Genomic DNA, 15,106 nt, shown 5'->3' with positions numbered 1-15,106 from the left:
GATGGAAAGACCATTAACATTATAAAAAGAGGATATAATCTTTATAAACTTTTCTTAAAGAAGAAAACAAGTAACTCAAGTGAGTATTAAAAGAAGAGACCAAAATACAATGATGGAAAGACTTGTTTACATTATAAAAGAAAGATATAATCTTTATAAAACCCTTCTTTTTAACAAAAAAGGATACGTGTCCACCATCGGCAACCTCTACATAAACGGTTGAAAATTGCACCATTTTTTCGCAGTGCTATGGCCTTATACAGGCCAGAAATCACATTGAGTCAACATGCGTGGGGACCATCATAATGCTTTATGTTGATTACGTAGTCACACCCCTTTTCGTACTAGCTATGAGATGGTTGCTCACCACCTAGAAGGGGCCACCTTGCGATGGGCGACACCCTTCACCCAGTGCACACGCCTACCTTGCCCTTGTCGTGGGAGCAGCTCGGGTTGCAGGCAGCCTCTCATGTCAAATCGCAAGCCCCCCTAGACCCAGCTCTCTCACAACCAGTCCTTTTACCCTAAGTTAGGGATCCATTTTGTTGGCTTCCCTTACCTACATTGTTTTATCGACAGGGTGCACTGAACATAAGTAGACCAAGCAGCAATAAAGTCCTCACTGTAATACCAATGATGGATTAAGATGAAATCCCTTTCTCAGAGGATTGGCAAGAAGAGAGAATAAGGTTGTGGTATTGAAGCTCTGTCGATGCAATGTGTAGCAATAAGCTTTCTATCCAAGTTGTGGACACCCTAACCTTCTACACGCATCTAGTACAGTAAGCCATACTACAAAATCCGGATGGCAGGGTAAGCCCTTAATCCTGAACATGGCCTGATGTAAATTACCCATCCGGGCAAATAGGTCAATCATGCATGTGTGGTGCTGGTAAGTTGGGACGATGCCAAAATCCTTGCTCATGGATTCAAAAAACAGCTCGCCTCTCTTCACCAACGTTGCCTGACTACGCGCATAAGAAATAATCCCAAACGTACTTGAATCTGGAGTTTGACCCTCTCTTCTCATTTTATCAAGGAGGACAAATGCTCCTTCATTATCTCCCAATTGCGCATGTCCTGATATCAAGACATTCCATGATATTACATCAAGATCATTAAATATTTCTTCAGCTTTGCAAAGCCAGCCACACTTTGCATACATGTCCATCAAAGCATTGCACACTGTAATGTCTGCTTTGAGTAAACCTCTCCTAGCTATTTCCACATGTAAGTCTTCACCCTTGTCAATTGCACCTGCACTGCCGCAAGCCTTCAAGCTGCTAACAAAGGTTGGAAGGATTCCTTCTTCTTGCATGTGTTGCAACCAGTCTAGAGCATCTTCATTGTGTTCCTGCTGTGCAAATCCTGAGATTAGAGCATTCCAGGAGATATTGTTGGGAGTAGGAAGACTGTAAGAGCTTTTGAAAACCAACCTAACTTTGCATATATATTCACCAAGGTGCTGCTAAGCAAGAGATTGCCTCCAAAAGATTTGACATCTGAATACAAAATTTCCTCGACCTGGAGTAATGCACGAACATTAAAAGAGACTCTCAAATTGCAGAGTAATGTGATTACATCTGGCTGTATACCCTCTAATCTCATCTCCTCAACACAATTCAACACCTCCTTGCGACGTTCATACTTGGTGTAACCTGCAATCAAAGTGTTCCATGGTACAAGATCCCGTCTTACAAGGAATGCCATTTGTGCTTCTTTAAGAAGACCACAATTGGCATATATATCGACCAATGCACTGCCAGCAACGGGATCTTTTTCAAAGAACCCAGTCTCTGCAAATTTTGTGTGCAGTGACTTGCCCTGTTGTGCTGCTCCAATACTACCACAAGCTTTCAAGGAGCAAGCCAACAGAACGCCATCAGGAAAAGTCCCCTCAAGTTGCATCTGCTCAAGGCACATCAGTGCTTCTTCACCAAAGCCAATGTCATTATACCCCATGATTAAGGCAGTCCATGGAACTAAATCATGGACCAAAACCTTGTCAAACACTTCCTGCGCTAACATCATTAAACCACACTTGGCATACATGTCCACCAATGCAAATCCAAGAAGATTGTCAGAATTTGGCAACCCTTTTCGAGAGATCTCTGCATAAAGGTCACAACCCTTTTCAGACATTCTCAAAATGCCACACACCTTCAAGCAACAAGCATATGTAATAGAATTTGGAGAGATCCTTTCCCTGTGCATTTGCTCTAGGCAATTCAATGCTTCCCTGCCACACTCATGGTCAACATAGCCTGTAATCAAGGCGTTCCATGAGACAAGATCTCGAGTTAGAAGGCCGTCAAACACTTCTTGAGCATGGATGAGCCAGCCACAGTTGGCATACATGTCAAGCAATGCAGTGGAAACAACGAGATTTTTTAGAGTCGGCCCTCTTCTTTCAATCTCAGAATGTATATCTTTGCCCTTTATTGCATTTCCCATGCTGCCACAAGCCTTTATGCTTGACGCATATGTGACCGCATCTAGAACAACACCACAATGTTGCATTTTCTCTAAACATTTCATTGCGTGCTCACCATATTCAAGCTCGGGATACCCTGAGATCATCGCATTCCAGGAGTTTACATCTCTTACAGAAAGCTTGTCAAACACCTCTCGAGATTTCGTAATCAAGCCCCACTTGGCATACATATCTACAAGTGAATTACCAATCACAAGGTTCTTTTGAAGTAAAGCGTGTCTGCTAATATGAGCATGGATCTCTTGACCTTTGATTATCGCTCTAGTGAGTCCACAAGCTTTCACAATACAAACAAATGTGACAGCATTTGGAGAGACATCATCCCGTTGCATTTCTTGGTAACACTGCAATGCCTTATCGCCTTGTTCATCTTTGAGATGGTATCTCGAACTTCCAAAGTGTCAAACACTTCTTGCGCTTTTGATGGAAATCCACACTTGGCATACATATCTAATAGTGCGTTTCCAACAATAAGATTCCTTTTCAACAAGCCTTTATTGGCAATGTCAGCATGTAAATTTCTACCCTTGTCCACAGCTCCAATACGACGACAAGCTTGTAGCATACACACGTAAGTGATTGCATCTGGAGACAATCCTTCGACTTGCATGTGTTCATACCACTCCAGTGCTGCCTCGGCGCACTCATGCTTGACAAGGCCTCCAAGGAGTACATTCCAAGAGACAACATCTCGAATTCAAAGCTCATCAAATATTTCTTGTGCTTTCTCAAAAACCCACATTTTGCATACATGTTGATTAGGTTGTTGCCAATCAAGAGGTGTTGCCCTAATAACCCTCTTTCTGCAATCTGTGCATGAATATTGCTGCCCCTAACCACGTCTTTTAAGTCAGTGCAAGCCTTCAGTAAGGCTAAAAAAGTACCTTCATCTATAGGCAGGGATTCCTCAGACAATTTTTGATACATGGTAAAAGCATGCTGAAAGTCGCCATGGAGAAGTGGCCATTGACAACAGTGTGGAGGATCCTCCAAGCCTTGGACCTGCAGCCAAGCCCATTAAGTAGTAAGTAGAAGCTCCCAATCTAGTGTATACCATTGGCCTATTCAATGATGCGAGTTCAATGAAGGAGGCAATTATATGACTAGTTGAGTCACCTCTGCATGTGATGATGAGGCTCCATTCCTGCACAGACACAAACATAGGTGCATGCAAGCCTGTTTGTACCCCTTTCCTTCTTTACTGTTTGTTCCGATTGCTCACAACCGCAATGAAGGTGGCCTCAATGCTTTCAAAGGCCTCAACAGTCATTCTTTCATCTCTCTCTCTCTCTCTCTCTCTCTCTCTCTCTCTCGTCTCAGGCAATTGAGGATTTGAGGGAGGGTACTCGCAGGACACAGCCCGCATTTTGATGAAGTAGAGGCACAGCCAGTAGGGAGGGTACTCGCATTTGAGTTAAGGTACACAACCAGTAGGGAGGGTACTTGCATTTTGATGAAGTGCAGGACTCGCACGTATGCTCAGATGCTAGAGCTTTGACAAGCCCCAGCCCGTCTGCGTTCCGCCTCGCGACTCTCGAGTGGGCGTGCTTACTCTCTTCATCTGCAACTATGAGACGGCTCCAAACAAAGTTTCACACGCCTTCTCACCTCGAAAAATGATGGCCGTCCACGTGGACGCCATTGGTGAAAGGTCGCCTAACCCAGCCCGATACTAAGGCCTTTCCTTAGCAGGCGTGCTTACTCTCTTCAGCTGCAACTATGAGACGGCTCCAAACAAAGTTTCACACGCCTTCTCACCTCGAAAAATGATGGCCGTCCACGTGGACGCCATTGGTGAAAGGTCGCCTAACCCAGCCCGATACTAAGGCCTTTCCTTAGCAGGCCAAAAAAATAGTGAAGGGCCAAAGAGGAGATGAGAGGAGAGTGAAGAAGATGGCAAAGGAGATGATGGCACAGGTCTACTTCTTATAGTACAACACCAGTCTTGCTCTGTGGATGCCCCACAAGGTAGACCTCTCTCTCTCTCTCTCTCTCTCTCTCTCTCTCTCTCTCTCTCACACACGCACGCACACATTCATCTCTAGTGTTTGGGAAAAATCATTTTTGCAACCATAATCAATTCATTTTTATAAATTTTGTGACAAAAATTAGAGATATCAAGCTAAGTTTTTTTTTCTCAAAATTAAGATGGGATTTTCCCTTTTACTCTTCCTCTCAATTAGCATTTTTTAATTTCACAGGGCACAAGTATAATCTGAGACACTTTTCCCAAACACTAATGCTCTCTCTCTCTCTCTCTCTCTCTCTCTCTCTCTCATAATAGGTCTTGAGTTCAACTCTCCTCGTAGAATAGATATTTGAGGTCTCTTGGGATAGTTTCCTACAACGTTAAAATTCTCTTCTTCTTCTTCTTCTTCTTCTCTCTCTCTCTCTCTCTCTCTCTCTCTCTCTCTCTCTCTCTCACATACCACCTGTTTTTGCATCACCAAATAATGGCTATTTGCACAATGATGTGGCTCTCTTGCTCGGGGAGCGTTTAGAAACTTCCTTATTGCTTAAGAAAAGCTAGTTGAAATTGCCAGAAGAGCAACGATTGCATTTTCATAAGCTCATGAGTTTTGTCAAAGACATCTATACTATATATGAAGGAGCTTAAATTTTTAAGGAAGGAGAGACCCTCCATGTGTCACTCACTGCTTCACTTAAGAGAAAACCTTTCAAAACAAAAGTGAAGGGTTATATTTTTAAATCCAAAAGTAAAGGGTAAGATTATAAGAAGTGAGATGCTTTGTAGAATGTAAAGTCAATAGATTTTCTACTTTCTACTTTGCATAGAATAAATGTTTCAATTTAGATGCACATAGCAAAAAAGGGATAATTTTAGTGAAGATTTTATTATTTAAAAAGAATCTAATTTTTGAATATATATATTTGGCTTTATATTTTCAAGGGATTTTTTTCAAAACCAGTATTGACATTTCCCAGAGATTTCTAAAAGTTTGTCTTTTTTGAAGAGATCAAGAAAAAAAAAAGCTCGCCTCACGTGGACTTGGTGATATCTTGCTTTGAGGACATGCATGCAAATAAAGAGGTCGATCCACGTTATTGGCTAAGAGAGAGAGAGAGAGAGAGAGAGAGAGAGAGAGAGAGAGAGAGAGAGATCTTGCTTTGAGAACATGCATGCAAACAAAGAGGTTGATCCACGTTATTGGCTATGAGTGAGAGAGAGAGAGAGAGAGAGAGAGAGAGAGAGAGATTTAATTATTGTCCACGGAGGTCAGATATGACCCATGGGACCAAAACAAAACATTACATCTGTTCTTTCGGTGGAAGCGTTAGATACATATCAGTTAGGGACTGAGGGTCCATCAGGGGTAAAGGAAAAGGAAAGGATACGGACAAAAACAAAACCTAGAGGGGGTCAGGTAGAGGGGGAGCTGGCTTGGGAGTTCGAAACTCTTGAATGATGGCTTTACCGCCACGATAGACTGCCCATTTACCTTGTTTATGAGCTTCATGCATCTTTTTGAGCTGGCTTGCTTTGTGCTTCAGTTGGTTTGTAGTCAATTCCTCGGCAATCCAAAGCTTTGTCCCCTTGAGGTGATAAGATTGGCGTAGCAACCGCGTCCGTTCTTCTTTGTTCTTGAAAGTGAGGATGCATTGGCCAAGAGGCACACGCCTATGTGTGTCGTTGATCCACGAGACAGTGTCGGGCTCGACATTGATTGGTTGAAGAATTTCATTGAGCTTGACGATGGATTTTTCGAGGGAATCCTCCTCGGTGCACCATGGTGAGGAGAGTCCTCCAATCCTAATTTTGAGGGCAAGGGATTCTTGTATCCGGCATTCTTGTAAGGCTGTTTGTATGTCGTTCTCAATCTTCTTATGCGATGCCTCATTGGCTTCTTTCTGAGTTATCTTGACAGTCTCGATGAGAGAAGCTTCAACAATGAGGGACACATGTCAATTCCCTAGCCCAGATGCCCACAAGGTGTACTCAATTCCTATTGGATGGCCTTGGAGGTAGACCAATGAGAATTGAGCTAGAGTAAATCTAGTTTAATTAATTTAAAAACACTTAATAAAAGTACCAATAAGAATTAAGCTCTCTAGAAGACTATTGGCCAGTCTCTCAAGGGGTCCAATGAGCATTCGGCAGCCCAATGGCTTGCCTGATTCCTATTGGCCAAGAGGCAAAGGGGTCCAATGAGAGTTTAGTTGAATTAAGTAATTACCTAAAGCTCTCACAAAAGGGGAAGGGAACACATGTCAGAAGACTATCACTTATGCTGCTTAATTTCCATTGGCTAAGCCTGGGGAGATCCAATGAGGTGTGAGGATCAGCAAATAGCAAGAGGGGTCGACCAAGAGAGAGAGGGGGCTGATTTCTGCAAGGCATTAACACACACACACTCACACAATCTCATGTGTGAAGCAAAGAAGACTCTCTCTCCTTCTCAAGCTTTAATGGAAAGCTTACCACCTACTCTAAGCTTGTGACAAGGGAGGCCTACACCAACAACTCTTGGCTTTGTGATGCAAATCCAACCAAGAGCCAAGCTTCAATGCATGCTCATCTCCTCTACCATGCTAATTACTAAGCTAAGCTATGCTAATATGACTGAATATGTGAGGAGATGTACATCTTTCTCGTAGGAATACTCCTTCTTCCTCTCAATCTACTCTCATACCCCACTAGCTCTCACCATCTTCGAAGGTGTGTGAGGTCTTGGGTCTGAGACCGTGAGGGAATTGATGTTGTGTTTGATAAGTGTTTTGCTTAGAGCATGAAGTTTCCATCTTCATTGCACTAGCTAGTACTGAAGGAACACAAAGAATTGTATTGTAAAATGTCTCTCTTGATGGGAGAAACCATAATACAAAGCCTTTTGGAGAGGGGACCGGCTCAAAGGAAATCCGGTTCTCAATTGTTGTCAATTGCTTAATTTCTCTCTCTTTTGAAGTATTGTTCATGCTATCTAACTAGGTGTTATACTTTTTGTTGCTCTCTCCACCCAAGCACTCTTGTTATTCTCAATTTGAAGCTATTCTAATGAAATGCTTACTATGTTCATACTATTTTCCGCTACACACAAGTTACTAGACCATTAAATCTTACAAAGTATCTGTCTTTTATTTGGTGAGATTGTTTTTGTTTTTGCTTAGTTTACAGGGAAAACTCTGCTATATTTTTCACAAATTCTTGCCATGGTTTTATGTGTATCCGCAGTTTGCTCTCTGATGGTTTAGTGGTCGAGCGTGACTCCCACTTTTGACAGGTTTTGTCAATTTGGACACGGTTTGGTGTTCTTGTACCCACTCTTGCAGTAAGAGTGAGGATTGCATATGCTTGTGTGGCTACAGATAGACAGTCACACATTACACAGGTTTTTGCAGACAGTTTCTCTTGTGGGATGCGTTTTGAGCTAGTTTGCTCTCTACTTGCGTATATGGTTATGCGCTTTATGCTCGGTTAAGCAGTTTGTCCCAAGTTGTGTGCTTGCAGATAGCAAATTGTGGAGTTGTTTTATGCATATGTGAGCATCAGTTTCGATGTGATTGATCATGGTTTTCATGATTGTGTAGTGGTCGATATATTCCCACTTTTGTTGTCATTTTGGCATTCACTTATGGCAGCATACGTGTGTGACAGTGAGAGACGACGGTCTCATTTTTGTTGATACTTGCGTTGTTGGCATTGTGGTCACACAGGGCGCATTAGGTGTCGTTGTGTCAGGCATATGAGACAGCAGCGGAGATCTATACATGGTGCACATGAGGTTTTGACACATGCTAGAGCAGTGGCTTCATATGCCAGTGACAGTGATGTCACATTTGCCTTTAGCGTTCCTCCTTATTACATGTCTTTGAGGAGTGATAGTTCTCTATGTTGGTTGCTAAATGAGGATGCAGTTTTCCATGTCATGCCACATCGTGATGGTTTAGCACCTTCTCTAGTGGGAGTTTTGGTTGTCTACACTTGGCCGATGGTTCGTCATTTGGCATAGAGGGTGCAGGAGATGTTTGTTTGTCTTTGCCTGGTGGTGCATCATACACGCTATGACATGTGCGTTATGACATACTTTGGTTGTCAGATACTACTTAGAGAGCAGTCTTTCCAGATGCATTGTGGCTCATTAGTGATTACCAAAGGAGCCCGCAACGGCCTGGTATATCCTATGCATGTGTATGAGGTACGAGACGACATTAGGAAAATTTTGAACTCATTTTTGGGCCTTTTAAGAGTGCCACATCATCAAAGTTGTACAAAAGAAAGCAACCCGGTAGACCCCTCTAAATATTGCTTAGAACCCCATGATATGACCTATCATTGGAAAGTTCTTGAAAAATGGATTCTAAAGAACCAAGGTCCGAAAAGTTTGGATGACTTCTATGAAAGTTATGCCATTTTTTTTCAATCAGCCAGGTTTTGTTACCGTTACGGTAATCTAAAATCACCTTTTTCTATATCTACATGAAGGCAATGTCCGATACATGCATGCTATATATCAATAGATAGCATTTGAAGAGTAGATTCTAAATATCCAACCTCCGACAAGTTTGGATCTTATTTGCAAAAAATTTACCGATCCCCACTTTTTGAAAGCTATGCCACATCAACAATTCTTACAAGGCCCATTTTTGAGTCCAAACTTTTCCTAATGTGTAGTCTTGGTTTTGTTACTGGCATGCTTTGAGCGAGAGACGAGACGTGTCATTTAGCTGTGCATTTAGCTGTGCAGGTCATGCCAGTAGACTCTGTAGAGACAGAGATAGAGAGGCAGTGCTCTAGTGAAACACAACAGGTGTTGTTAGAGTTTGTGCAAGCAGAGGTAGAGCAGGTATGCTCCCTAGAGACACACACATAGATGACATACATGGTGTTCTTTGATATGCTCATGTTAGAGGCTGATGAGTTGGTGCCAGGACGCACAATTTTTCCTATGGGTGATAGGGACATAGGTTTCCCAGTGTCGGTGTTGACACATCCATACGCGATGGGTAGTCTTGATGATGCAGTGGTTGCAAATAGTGCAAGGGAGGTGATTACAACCAGGTTTTGGCAGATTTTGTCAGAGTTCGGGCGTCTCATGTTCGACTTGTTAGTGTCAAGACCCGATCTAGCAAGCTGTAGTGGGAGCATTTGCAGCAAGGGTTGTCAGTCATGCAATGGCTGACACTAGCATGATGCATAGTGGAGTTTTGCAGACCATACAGAGTAGTCTACAGGATTTACATGCAGGCTCTAGCGTATGTACGCACACTCGCCTACCACCAGAGCCGATATGGTTGCATATAGATTGACAGAGTGAGCGAGTGGGCATAGGTTGAGAGAGTCTCTCACCTAGTTTCTTGTACATACTAGTAGTTTAGCTAGTAGGTCTCACTTATCGGTGCATCGCCTTCAAGTGGGAGATTGTTGGAGTAAAGGCGCGAGACGCTTTTGCCCGGGCCGAACGTTTGGTGTCCGATCGCCCGTCCACATGTGTACATGCCCTTATTCATTATACATATATGAATAAGGAGCACCTCACTCACTAGTTCCAGAGACTGCTCCATCCACACACAGTCTCGTGCTTCTCCCCTTCCCCGCACGCACCACACATGCACGCATGCATCCGTGCACACACGCAATCACAAACCCATACAGCCTATGTAGATTGTCCACAAATAACTTAGCTAACTCTGGAGTTTTGAACTGTGGATTTTGTTGGAATAAACTTGCAAAGGTTAGTCAACCAATCTATGAGTGCTTCAACACATTCTCTAGTGGGAGCTTTGGTTGTGTGCACTTGGCCGATGGTTGGGCGTTTGACATTCAGGTGTAGGAGATGTTTTCTTGTGATGCATCATATATGCTACGACATGTGTGCTATGTTCTTCAGCTGAGATAGAGCTTGATCTAAATGAGACACCTAGCAGATTGTTGGTGTGAGACATTGCGGATTGCCAAGGGAGCCCACAACGGCTTGGTTTACCCTATGCATGTATCTAAGGTTCAAGATAACATAGTCTCGGTTTTGTTACTAGCATGCATTGAGCGAGAGACGAGACATGTCTCCTTCATGGGTGAGCTCCATCATGCTCACGAACAAAGCATTTAGCTACGCAGGGCATGTCAGTAGAGTCTGCAGAGATAGAAGTAGAGTGACAGTGCTCTAGTGATACACATCACGTGTTGTCAAAGTCTATGCAAGCAGAGGTAGGTTGTGTCTTCTCCCTAGAAACACATGAAGAGATGACATACATGGAGTTCTTTGATATGCTCATGCTAGAGGCTGATGAGTTGATGCCAAGACACACAGTTCCACCTACGGTGAGAGGGATGTAGCCATCCCAGTGTCGATGATTTATATGTGATGATTAGTCCTGATGGTGCAGTGCATGCAGATAGTGTAGGGGAGGCTAGGACATCCAAGTTTGCACAGATTTTTGTCAGCATTCAAGCATCTCATGTATGACCTACTAGTGTCGAGGCCCGACCTAGCAACTGCAGTGGGAGCATTTGCAACAGAGATTGTCAGTCGTACGGTGATTGGCACTAGCATGATGCACTGTGGAGCTTTGCAACATATAGAGTTGTCTGCGGGATATACATGCAAGCTCTAGTGTGGATACGCATGCTCGCCTATCCCTAGAGCAAATACGGCTCCATGTAGATTGGCTGAGTGAGCCAGTGGGCATAGGTTCAGAGAGTCTCTCACTAGTTTCTTTCTACATACTAGTAGTTTAGCTAGTAGCACTCACTTATCAGCGCATCCCCTTTGAGTGGGAGTTTGTTGAGGTAAAGGCACTGGCCTTTTCCCGGGGTCGAACGTCCGGTGTTCGACTACCAACGGTGTTTACATACACGTTCCTTATTCTTGATATACACAAAGAATAAGAAGCCCTTCACACGCATTCCTTAAGGCTTTCTCCACCCACATAGTGTGTCTTTCACTCTTCTCCTCCCTCGCACTCCGCATGCACCGTGCTCGTTTCCGCCCTAGCACTCTCATAACAACATTTGATCTATGGCTTTGTAATTTTCATCCATTTGATCCCTCCTCTTGATGAGCGCTTGTACATGTGCTACATATTCCTCAGCGTCTACTGGCTCTGTTACTCCTAGATAAAGCACTGGGTAGAGCCTCAAGAGGGGGTGGTATGGCATATAGCACTGCCAGGTTGTCTGGGAGATTTTCTATGCAGGTATCCAAGAAATGCACATGTTCTTTAGTCAGATTATGCCATGTTTACAAGAGAGTTATGATTTCAATCAAACAAACTTCTTATAGCGCTATTTTGCTTGTCCCTCAATATTCTACTGCTCTTTTTCCAAGTCTATTATTCTGATTTTGGCTTGCATTTTGATCTCTTGAATGTCCCATCAACAGTCCTCCATACATTCACACTTAAGCATGTTCCCCAAAAATAGCTCTACCTATATTGCCAGGCTTTGCAAGTTGAATGTTGTCCATCTAGGTCTTGGCCCCATTTCTTCTGTTATCATCACTTCAGGGGGACTTTCTAGTACCTGGATGCATGTTGGATGAGGTGCCCCCTGACATCTATTTTTGTTGTGCGGGCATTGGCCAAGCTATTTGCTAAGGAAGCTCTTGATTATTTGTTTCAACTCCTTCAACATATCTTCATATGTGATGCCCTCTCTAGTGAGCTGATTGATTTTAAAGTCCCTTTTGATCCTTTTCAATTCCATGTGCTCTTCAATCAGTTTCTTGATCATCTTGACAACCAGGGGCTTTTTCTCAAGCCAGACATCTGCCTAAGCCCTCTTGAGTTGATCGGTTGTTTGCTTTGGTCATTTTGAACACTCCGGGTTCCCTCTTGAGATGTTCTTTCCTCCCTCTTCCTATTTTTCTGGTTCCTCTTTTGACTTTGCCCCTTCTGCTTGTTGACTCCCTACTCCTCCTAACCATCCTCGTCATTGTCCTTGCTAGAGTCTGTCTCGTTTTTTTCATCATCCTCATCTTCATTCTCACCGTCCTCCTGATCCTCTTCCTTCTCAGGCTGCCTGAGTGGTGACTCAATTGTCTTCCAGCTGAGTTATTGTAGGGGTTCGTGGCTATGTTGGTTTATCAGCTCCAAGGAGTTTTCCATGGGACCCTGCAATTGGTCACCATTCACCCAGATTCCTTCCTCAAGGAGTGCCTTGAAGCTTTCTAGTACTTGGAGTAGTACCGCCAAATTGAAATGTTGTATACAGTCCTTGACCTTGGCAGTCTCCTTCTATGCTGCCCCTTTCTGCCTCTCTGCATCCTTTTCAGCCTAGGCCACTTGTTTCTTCAGCTCCCTTTTGGTCTTGGCCCACTTCTTCTTCTTCTTGACCTCCCAAATCTTCTTATTGATTGAATGTGAGTTGTTCCTTCAGTTTTGCTCTCTATTAGTCCAATTGTTTGTGTCTTTGTGCCAGTTCCTCCATTTCTTCTGTAACATTTAATGCACTAGTAACTTGTGTGTAGCGGAAATTGATAACATACTGAGCATTTCATTAAGAGCAAGTTCTTAATGAGCATAGATAGAGTACTTAATTTGAGAAAGCAACCTAGTAATTTACACCTAGCTAATTTGGCATTGACAATACTTGAAAAGAGAGAGAAATTGAACAATTAACAACAGTTGAGGACCGGATTTACATGGAGCCAGTCCTCCCTCCATAAAGGCTTTGTATTATAGCTTCTCCCATCAAAGGAGACTTTTGTACAATACAATTCTTGTGTTCCTTGATAGAACTCGTTGGTACAATGAAGATGGAAGCTTCATGCACCAAATTATGCTTGAAAAACACACCTAGTGTCCCTAGCCTCAGTCCCAAGACCTCACACACCTTCAAAAATGGTGAGAGCTAGAAGTGAATGAGGAAAGATTGAGAGGAAGAAGGTGTATCTTACGAGAAAGAAGTATTCTCCTCACATAATCACTCGAATAGCATAGCTTAGCTTAGTAATTAGCATGGTAGAGGAGATGAGCATGCCATTGAAGGTTGGCTCTTGGTTGGATTTGCATTCCATAGCAAGAGTTGTTGGTGTAAGCCTCTACTTCTCAATGCTTGGACAAGGAGATGGAGTTCTTCTTGCACACATGAGTTGTGTGTGTGTGTGTAGCATTGTGTTAGAGTAAAATGCATCCCTCTCTCTCATCCTGGTCGACCCCTCTTGCTATTTGCTCATGCTGGCCTCCCATTGGCTCTTGTAAAGCTTAGCCAATTACAAATTAGAAGCATAATTGATAGCCTTTTGACAAATGTCCCCCTTTTCCCTTTTGTGAGAGCTTTAGGTAATTAGATAATTCAATTAAACTCTTATTAGACCTCTTAGTCTTCTGGCCAACAGGAATCAGGCAACCAATTAGGCTGCTGGATGCTCACTGAACCCCTTGGTAGACTGTCTAATAGTCTTCTAGGGAGCTTAATTTCTATTGGTTCTTTTATCAAGAATTTTGTTAAATTGATTAGACTAACTTTACTCTAGCCTAATTCTCATTGGTCCACCTTTATGGCCATCCAATAGAATTTGAGGGGAGATTGGGAGCAACTAGGCTAGGAGCCTGACATGTGTCCAGTATTCCCTTTGTGTAAAGGGGGAGCTTTGGTGTGTGTGTGTGTGTGTGTGTGTGTGTGTGTGTGTGTGTGTGTGTGTGTGTGTTTTTCTCTCTCATCCCCTACTAAAAGGGCTCGCCCCCTCCTTCCTAGGGATGTGGGAAGACTTTTTAGTCTTCCCATGACCATCCAATTTTCCCTTTGCTTTGGCCATTGGATAAATGAGTTAATTTTTGGAACCTTAGCCTATGGAAGTCTTGATGGAGTTGAATCTTAGGTCTTTTAAGCCCCATTGAAGCACATTTCTCTTTTGCAGATTGTCCCCCTTTGGATCCCTATTTTCCCTCCTTTGGATCCTTGATAGAGATGGCAGCCTTGTCAATATTCTAGCTTTTACTCTCCTGGTACTTCCCCATATTAAATGGTCAGTTTAACATGAGAAATCATTTGGGAGTATTAGATATTAATTTTTATGACATCTTCCTTAAACTTGTCACCCGAAGATCCTTTAGTGGCTGCTTCACTTGGAAGGTTAATGTGTTTATGGCCACCATGCTTGCCCTGAGCCTTGCATCTAATGCCCTGGCTAAGTCAGTTTCCTCTTCTTTGAGGGTCATTATAGGAAACCTATCAAAGTTAATCCATAAGGCTCTTCCAATGCTTTGCTTCTTAAAGTTGCAGTTGGCTGCGGTATTTGTGCTTGATGTTCTTCCCATGTTTTCATTGGCCTCATTTCATTTTGTTCCAACTAATGCCCTTGCTTCATTTTCTCTAAGTGGCTTGGTTGTTTTTGTGATGCACCAAGGGGAGTCATGATCTTTTTTATCAGGTCCTTCAGAGTATATTTAGCAGTCTGTTTGAGCTAGCTCGTCCCATCCATCTTCAGGTTTTGTAATATTGTTAGTGCTCCCTTATGAGCACTAACCTAGATGTACTTTTGGTCTCCTGGATCATGCTTGACCCTAAAGGCTTCACCGCAGCCTATGTGTGGCTTGTCTTTGTTGCTCCCATCTTTGCCTTTTTGGACTTTGATCGTGAGCTTCTCTTTGCATCTTTGAGACTACGAGGCCTCTTATGGTCTATCTCACTTTTCTTCATCTGGATGTAGAGTT

The 15,106-nt window shown here is 43.0% G+C and overlaps 1 pseudogene across 1 annotated transcript; it reads right to left on the bottom strand.

The window, feature by feature from the left end:
* Positions 1–605: 605 nt before the first annotated feature.
* On the bottom strand, positions 606–3,992 carry LOC147442688 (pentatricopeptide repeat-containing protein At4g18520, chloroplastic-like; annotated as a pseudogene). The gene is made up of 2 exons (XR_015190208.1): positions 3,611–3,992; positions 606–3,496 (listed from the first exon to the last, which is right to left on the bottom strand). The product of XR_015190208.1 is annotated as a pentatricopeptide repeat-containing protein At4g18520, chloroplastic-like (transcript).
* Positions 3,993–15,106: the final 11,114 nt, after the last annotated feature.

Source organism: Adiantum capillus-veneris, chromosome 14 (genome assembly GCF_014529385.1).
Source record: "Adiantum capillus-veneris isolate H3 chromosome 14, ASM1452938v2, whole genome shotgun sequence".
Taxonomy (NCBI): Eukaryota; Viridiplantae; Streptophyta; class Polypodiopsida; order Polypodiales; family Pteridaceae; genus Adiantum; species Adiantum capillus-veneris.
The sequence above is the reverse complement of the archived record's forward strand: the minus strand, read 5'-3'. Positions and strand labels throughout refer to the sequence as shown.